The sequence below is a fragment of the Trachurus japonicus genome, chromosome 6 (assembly GCF_045865225.1).
Source record: "Trachurus japonicus isolate A0001 chromosome 6, Traja_1.0".
Taxonomy (NCBI): domain Eukaryota; kingdom Metazoa; phylum Chordata; class Actinopteri; order Carangiformes; family Carangidae; genus Trachurus; species Trachurus japonicus.
The window spans coordinates 31,540,471-31,549,719 of record NC_140912.1 but is presented as its reverse complement, the minus strand read 5'-3'; positions in this window follow the sequence as shown (position 1 = coordinate 31,549,719).

Genomic DNA, 9,249 nt, shown 5'->3' with positions numbered 1-9,249 from the left:
TGAAGAAAACTTATAGTACCTGCCCCTCTCTGTTGTTACAATTACATTGGCTTACTTCAACACCAATATTATACTCTATTTCAAAAATATTAAAGATGATGAAACATAGTAATGACAAGAAAACAAACAAAATAGCAGTAGACACCACTCGTCTATCTATCTTTTTCTTTTTTCTCCTTCTTCTTTTTTGTAGACGCTTATCTTTTCTTTTTTAAACATTTCCTTAAACTGAGACATAACCCTACAACTTTTCAATTCCTTGCTTTGTGAATGCCATAGTTTTACACCTGCAACAGAAATACCCATTTGTTTTTACGCTTAACCTTGCAAACCTATCAAATGTTTGTTTAAAATCAAGCTTCAGTCTGTTGTCCCCTTCCTCCAATTTAAACAAGTTTTGTTAATGTTCTAGTAACGATCTGTTCTTTGCTTTAAACATTATTTTTAAGGTTTGAAATTCTATTATATCGGCCATAAATAAATCAACAAACACACACACTGGTGTGTAAAAAAAACAGTTTAACTCTTTGTCCACTGTGAACCAGTGAACCTATATGAGCGTCGCAGTGGTTTTACATTTTTCTGGCAGCTGTGGGGGAGGAGAGAGAAAACATCCTCCATTAGTCTCATCATTACTTTTTAAGTAACACTGAGAATCCATTTAATCTGCCTGATAGTGTGTGTGTGTGTGTGTGTGTGTGTGTGTGTGTGTGTGTGTGTGTGTGTGGGTGGGTGGTGCTGCTAATTCATTATATATATCTGGATGCTCAGAGCTGTGACGGCTGCAGCAGCTCGTCACGTTTTCCAGCCGTAGTTGCAGATTTTCCTGTGTTTGTCGGTGTTTTAATTGCGAGAGCGTTAAAAAGAGGAAACTTTAAACCGACTTTAAATGTCAAAGTCTGTTCACAGGGACAACGATTAAACATTGTAGGTCCCTCCCTGGAATAAAAATATGAAGAAAACACATGCAAGTAAGTTTAGAAACATCATCATCTGACTGTCGCCTCTTCAGTGTCTCCTGGAAACACTTCCTGGTGTGTTTTTTTATTATTAGTTTGTGTTTCCTAATGTAAAAACAAACACTAACAGGAGTTTATTAAGAAGAAATAACATGAAATTGATGCAGTTTAATAATAATGCTCCAGGCGATAACACTACAGACCATTGACAATATAGTAATATATTTCAGTATATCTGTAATCAATAACAATTCAATATCGTCACCAAACTTCTAAAAAGGAAACAAGTTAACATTTTAAAATGTAACTTACAGTAAAAGTGCATTTTCTGACATGATACATGATGAAAATAAAACATTTTTCAAACATAAATTATATTTTTTTTATCAATTTGTATCTCTTTTTACCTGAAAGACAAGATCAGTCGATACACTTGATCTGCAGATAAGTTTTAAATCAAAAGCTACAAAAACATGTTGAGTTACCACCTTTTTAACCACTCTTACAACATTTTAAGTGCCTTTTAACTTACATTTTAACCCATATTTTTCCATTCATTACATTTTTACAGTCAGTCTTATCTCTATAACTACATGTACTACTACAACCATTCCATGTGTCAAAGCTGGCTTTTAACCTTAATTAAACTGGTAAAAGAGATCGAAATCTCTTTTACAGCAGTGACACACTGCAAAAACCCCAAATCTTTCCAAAATATTCGTCTTATTTCTTGTCAAAATGTCTAATTTCTAGTCAAAACTAATCTCTTTCCACTTAAAATAAGACTCATCACCTTAAAAATGTACTTGTTTTTAGATAATTCTCACTTGTTTCAAACAAATTTTCAATTGAAATAAGTAGAAAAATCTGCCAGTGACAGCAGGTTTTTTGTGCTTGTAATAAGAAAGAAAAACTTGCTCCACTATCAGAATTTTCTACTTATTTCAAGTGAAAATATGCTTGAAAGAAGTAAAAAGTGTCTAAAAACAAGCTACTTTTTATGTGATGAGGCTTATTTTACGTAGAATTAGATTGTTTCGACTGGAAATAAGACAAATATAGTTTGAGTTTTTGCAGTGCATGACCCAGGAAACATCAGAGCAAAAACGTTAAACATTTAAACATTTCGTACAAATATTTTACTAGATCTGTTTCTGTGTTTATGGATCCCAATCTTTGTGTGAGGCTCACACAAAGATGAGCCTTGGTTACCGTACAACTGCACTGCAAAAACTCAAAATCTTTCCAAGAATATTTGTCTTATTTCTTGTCAAAATGTCTCATTTCTGGTTAAAACTAATCTCTTTCCACTTAAAATAAGACTCATTACCTAAAAATTTACTTATTTTTTAGATAATTTTCACTTGTTTCAAACTAATTTTCACTTGAAATAAGTAGAAAAATCTGTCAGTGAAAGCAAGTTTTTTGTGCTTGTAATAAGAAAGAAAAACGTTCTCCACTATCAGATTTTTCTACTTATTTCAAGTGAAAATATGCTTGAAAGAAGTAAAAAGTGTCTAAAAACAAGCTACTTTTTAATGTGACGAGTCTTATTTGAAGTATAATGAGATTAGTTTTGACTAGAAATGACATTTTGACTAGAAATAAGACAAATATTCTTGGTAAGATTTTGAGTTTTTGCAGTGTGCGGCCGCTGCTCTGTGGTCAAACTGGCCCCCACCAACATGGCCACCAGTGGCCGTCCTCCAGAAACACCCGACCTTCTTCTTATTTATAGTCGTTTTATTATTTTTTTGTTGTTGTCGTTGCTGTCGGCCCGAGAACAGATTAATTTTCCCCCCATCAGGACAAATCTTTACTTCATCATGTGTTCCTGTTAGCAGCCTCACAGCTCCGCTTCCAGCCACTCGTTTACACTCTCATCTTTCTTTTTTTACCCCGTGAGTTATTATCAGAGATGAGTACATTTATTATAACAGGGAGGTGTGTTTCCTGGAAGCCGTTTCTAGGGGAGTGGTTTAGCTCCCGTTGATGAATGTCGGCTAATCGCAGGTGTCGGACGGCGTGTTCTCTATCATTTATCACATCTTTAAAGGACGTCCCAGTGGGAATATTAACCAGAGCCGCTGCCACCGCTCCACTCTTTAAGAAAGTCTTTAGTAATATTACAGCAGCTCCGTCCTGACACCGCGTCGGCTGATGGAGGCAGACGGCTGCGGAGGCGGAGGAGGAGGGAGGCTGCGTTCAAGACAGATTCGTCCAAGTTAGTTACCTGCTGTAGATTCTCACTGATCGTTTATTCCACGTGTTTATTTACTAAAGAATCTTATCTGTGCAGCGCGGCGGCGTCGATGAAGTCAAAGAGGTGTTTGTAAAGAGAGCCACTAATCAAAATCACCGTCAGACGTGAAAAACATTTTGGTGTCACAGCAGTTTTTTAAATTGCCGACGTGTTTATTAACAGCCACAGGTCACATGTTGATCTGCAGAATGTGCAGCTGACGTCAGGTTGTTGTGATGCTTGTTAGTGACTGAACCGGGTGGAGAGGAGGTTTTCACTGCGGTGGTAAATAAGACGTCTGTTCGAATTTGAAAATACTGTTTTCTTGAGAGTATCCTACATTTACATACAATTCATTTATAGCAGCAGATACACTTGTGAAGGAGGAAGCAACAAAACCAATCAAGTTTCTTTTTAAACAGGAAGAAGATGTGTGTGTGTTAGGGGTGTAACGGTAGGCTACATGTATTCGTCCCGTGCCGTCACGGTACGGGGGTCACGGTTCGGTGCACACCGGACAAAGTCCGTCTGCGCTATTTCACGGATGCGCACTGCATCGCTAGAAACGCATCAAACATGTTAGCGGATGTTCACCCCCCCTCACCCGTACTCCCACATGTCAATCACTGTTGTAAGGAAAAACACAACTTGTGTGTAACAACTTATCCTCATTGCTGCTTTTAAGCCTCTTAACGTGAACACAGACAGGACCAAAAACATCACCAAAGCAACTGGCATTTGGTCTAAATTAACTGTGTAAACCAACATTGATGTTAGTTTCTTGTTTCTTTTTTAAATAATAGTCGTCAGTTGTCAAGTGCAAGTTTTTTTTCCTCTAGAATTAAAGAATGATGTTATGTGGAGTGAATGGATGTGATGCTGTTCAGACTCTCACTGCATGTGTTTGACTTATTCTGTGTCCACATGCATGCAGTCGCCCTCTCATCCATAAGAATACAGAGTTTTAGAGCCATGAGAGCAGAGCTTTCTCAGAAACACCGCTGACCCTGTTTTATTTTGAAAACGCCACAGGTGCAATGACGTTTGGAAACAATGACGCGGTCCTAACATGGATAATAAATGAAAAGTGTCTCTGACCTTCTCGTCTTTGTTGTTGCTGCAGTCGATCAGTTAAATTCTGTATTTTTACTGTTTTTGAGAGTTGGCAATCTACTTCCTGTTCACAGCTGCTTGCACACACTCGGTGTACTGTATGTGATTACTCAGGTGTGTGTGTGTTTTTAGGTGAAACAGATCAATTACCCAAAAGTTCAGAAGACATTACAGTAAGTCAAACAACTGTCCATCCATCAAGAACTTAACCCGACCAAATGAGATAATACAATGAAGATTGGAGACGTTTAGTGAGAGGATGTAATATTTCATGAGAAAAGTTGGATCTTTAAGTTTTATATCAACTGGACCTGATTTCAAAGCTTATTTAAAGAAACCACAAATTCATTCTAATAAATTAGTTTCCTCTTTTATCATGTCAGGTTCGTCCTAAAAACAGAGATAAGAAGGAAAGAGGAGGTGTTGGATGGAGACAGGTGAAACCTCTGGAATAATTCAGACTTCCTGAACTCGTCCTGCAGCAGCAGCGGCTTCATCAATCTCTGATCTCTGGAGAAACCCCTCGGTGTTTGGCCCACGTTCAGGATCTCTCTGTTCTCTCCAGCTGTCCCCAAGACTTCCACGTCCCCCTGGACATTTCCAACCTGGTTACGTCACCAGCAGCAACAGCAGCGCCGCTACCACCGCGGCTGCTGCTGTATGGAAAGCCATTTTAACATTTAAAAGCCAGACTGGATAGGCTATGTGTTGCAGATATCTGTAATTCAGTTTTGCCTCGTCAAAAAGAATATTCCCGATATCCACAGCTACATTCTTCCTATCCATAATTGTTATTTCAGATATCCACAACTACGTTTTTCCTAGAAATGACGTCACTTTTGCCATTCATGTGTATGGGGTTTGTCATTACAGATATCTACAATTCAGTTGCAGATATCCGCTATGTAAATTATGGATATCTGAATTACGACTATTCCTAATTCCAGTTCGCGATATCTGAATGAATGAATGAATGAATGTATTTTTATTTTCGAACATGTATAAAAAATATATGTAACTATTTGTACATACAAAATAAAATAAAAAGAAATAAAAATAGAGCCAAGACATAACAAAACACAGCATATTGTTCGAAAAAGGAGTAGGAAGAAGTAAAAAACTTTTTCATTTCCCACCCCTTTTTAACTATTCTTCAGTTTGTAACTACCTACTACATAATACATACATAATACTACTACACAATACATAATACCTATATATATACCATATATATACCATATACCATATATATATACACACACATAATAATAATTATCTCAATCCTAAATAATATAATACACCTATATGAATATATCTACAATTTGATTCTGACTAGTCATAATTCCAGTTCAAGATATCTTTAATTCACCTCAGTTAAATATATCTACATGTCCCTTTTCAGATATCTTAAATTAAGTTTTGACTATCGGTGAAATGACGTTGTAGATATCTCAAACTGGATTTAGGAATAGTCGTAATTTGGTTACAGATATCTGTAATTCACATAGCGGATATCTGCAACTGAATTGTCATTTGTCATTTGTCCTATAGGAAGAACGTAGTTGTGGAAATCTAAAATGACTATTGTGGATAGGAAGTATATAGTTACGGATATCTGAAATGTTATTTTCGACTATAGGCAAAACTGAATTACAGATATCTTGAATGAAAAATCCAACTATTCAAAATGTAATTACGACAAGTCAGAAAGATGTTGTTGATATGGGAGCGTGCCTATGTTCCCTCAGCCCTTTGTTCCCTCAGCTCTATGTTCCCTCAGCCCTATGTTCCCTCAGCCTTAGGTTCCCTCATTTCTAAGGTTTTTTTTTTTCTTTCCACAATTAGGCCCTATGTTCCCACATTTCCTTTATCATCAATTTGCATCAGATTTTATCCCCATTTCTCCCAAGTTGGTAGTCAATTACACCCAACCTATTATCCAGTAGCAGTTGACTACAGATGTAATGTATAGCTTTTAGCTAAATCTGGTAACATAAGGCTGACCCCTTCCAACAACTCACCTCCATGAGTTAGTGCAAACTTCTACAGTACAAATAGTGTTAGTAGTAGTAAACGAAGCATTAGAAAGTTTGTACAGTAAGTACACCAGGAATGCCGGACATTATTAGTGGGGTAATTTAAGATAGCCGCTTGGTAACATTAGCGCCATTTGGTCAATAGCGGTAACTCGACCACTGTTCGAGCAAGAGAAAACAAGCTTCTGGAGGGGTGGGGGGGGCGTTTGGCTCGAGGTCATGGTGCAAAGGACCCTAGGTTGAAATTTCTCTGAATCATCCCTTTAATGATTTGCGGTATAAAAATAAAAATGACTTGACTTAGAGTTTCATTTTGAGAAAATTCTTAGAAATAAGAAAAATCTTAGAAATGAGGCAACATAAACCTGAGGGGACATAGGGCTGTGGGAACATAGGGCCTAATTTTCAAAATTTTCAGTGAAAAAAAAATTCTTAGAAATGAGGGAACATAAGGTTGTGGGATCATTGGGCTGTGGGAACATAGGGCTGACCCCGTTGAGGGAGATCTACAATGTTAATAGTCAAACTTAGCTTTTAAATGTTAAATCCGCTTGCCATAGCTGCTGCTGCTGCTGCTGTTGCTTCATCTACCTCTGCACATCGAGACGTGGCGGAGCTCACGCTGAGTTTGAGGCTTTTACTATTAGAGCGTTTTGTCTTCTCACTCGGTCTTGAGGTAAATGTTGCATGTTGATGACACAAGTGAGATTTCCACTTCGTTTCTCACTTGTTGGAAATAAGCACATTTAATTGGGTAATTAGGTGAAACTTTCTTGATTAAACCGACTGCAATTAACAAGCTGCTTCCTGGTTGAACTTGAACTTCCTGTCCTGGATCAGCTCGGCTCAGCTCGGCTCGGCTCTCCTTGTCAGATGATGATTTGTGGGTCTCACAGGGGAGGAACAGGAGGAACTTCTCTAGGTTAAAATCTGCAAACAATGAGTCTTCTGTGGGTGTGATGGATGGAGCACATCCCGGCCCATTTGTCTGTGCTTTACGCTCGCCGGGATCAATTGTTAAAGAAACTTTGCTTAACATGCAGTCCTGAATGTCCGCTGGTCACAACGGAGCAGGGAGGAAGAGGAGGAGGAGGAGGAGGAGGAGGAGGAGGAGGAGGAGACAAAGGAGGGAAGGAGATAAGATGGATGTTCACTCAACCTGAGGAGAAATTAGAGGAGGATGATAGGCTATCTGCTGTTTTAAATTCATAGTTTCCTCAGAAAACGCTGTGTTGAAAAATCTCTGAAATAAAAACTTTCACCATGAAGGATCTGATCAGGTTCACGGGTCTTCATTTGTTACAGAAGAAAACTTCAAGCTGAAAAACCTCAAAATGGGATGAAATAATTTTAGGGGATGACCGAGAAAAAACAGGATCCAGGCAACTCTTCCCTGATACAAGAATATAAAAAGCCTTTATTAAAGGGATAGTTCACCCAAAATTGAAATTTCACTCATCTACTCACCCTTATGTCGACTAAGGGCTGGGAGACGTTTCAGAGTCCTCCGTGGCTTCTCTGAGTTACAGGGGGTCTCGGCGTAGCAGTGCATGTCCATATGACGGTTGCAAATGGATACCAACTGTCTTCGTAACACAAAGACACACCAAAAAACATCCAAATACCTCCACGCTGCTCGTATGTAATGTCCGTCTTGTCTTGAAGCCCGGAAATGTGAAATTGTCCCGAAAAAATTAAATAAGTCTATTTTTCAAGCTTGTTTGTAGCGGAAGCTCCTCTTGCTGGTCCGTCAAATTTGGACGAACCAGGAAGAGGAGCTTCCGCTACAAACAAGCTTGAAATATAGACTTATTTAATTTTTTTTTACATTTTACATACGAGCAGCATGGAGGTATTTGGATGTTTTTTGGTGTGTCTTTTTGTTACGAAGGCAGTTGGTATCCATTTGCAACCGTTATATGGACATGCACTGCTACGCCGAGACCCCCTGTAACTCAGAGAAGCCACGGAGGACTCTAAAACTTCAATTTTGGGTGAACTATCCCTTTAAGCTGCTGTTTCATCGTGGAACAATAGAAGACAAACATGTTTGTTGTTAATTTTTTTTAATTGTTAATTTGAGGGGATGTTGTAAGGTTCAGGTCACATTTTGAAAATACACCAGTCAAAAGTCCAAGCCCCTTTCCTCAGACTGCTCTCTGAAGCCAGAGCTCAGGAACACGCAACGCTTGTTCAGCATTGGGTTCACATCAAGGTCCAGCAGCGAAAGTATCTCGCTCACGGCGTGCCCCAATGTAATCCCAATGTGAGCTACGCAGCTTTCTGCGATGGTATTTGTCCCTGCGCAGCATTGCTAACTTTCTTCCAACTGTTTCTCGTGGCTCATTCACGTGAAAGAAGAAGCATTTAATTAATTAATTGGTTGCAACCGGAGTGTGAAGATGATTTTAAACAATTTTTTATTTAAGAAAAAATGCTCCAGAAAAGGATCTCCAACCCTACCTTTAACAGGAATGTGAAAGAAATATAAAAAATATTGGTCCAAACTGATCAGTTGAAACAGCTTGCTATGTATTAGCAGCAAAAAGTCCAGGAGATGGTGGAGACCAAACATGGAGCTAAAAGTCCCTCTTTCAGCTTTTAAACTGTGGACGGAAATTCAAAGTGTGGACAGTTTCTTGTACATTATAATATTTTCATGAGGTGATTGCATACGCCATGGCATGTATGTAGGCTAGTCATAAAGAAACCTAATTTTGATATGTCATTAATTCTGTTCTTGTATTAGTTTTAGAATCGGTCAGATATCAATAAAATTACCCTTATTTTATAGATAGCATAAACTCATTTAATCGTGTCTTATAATGCTATCCACTTACTTTTTAGTTTAAGTTTCTTAGTTGTGAAACTGTTTGGTCCAACTCTGTTGTTACCTAAC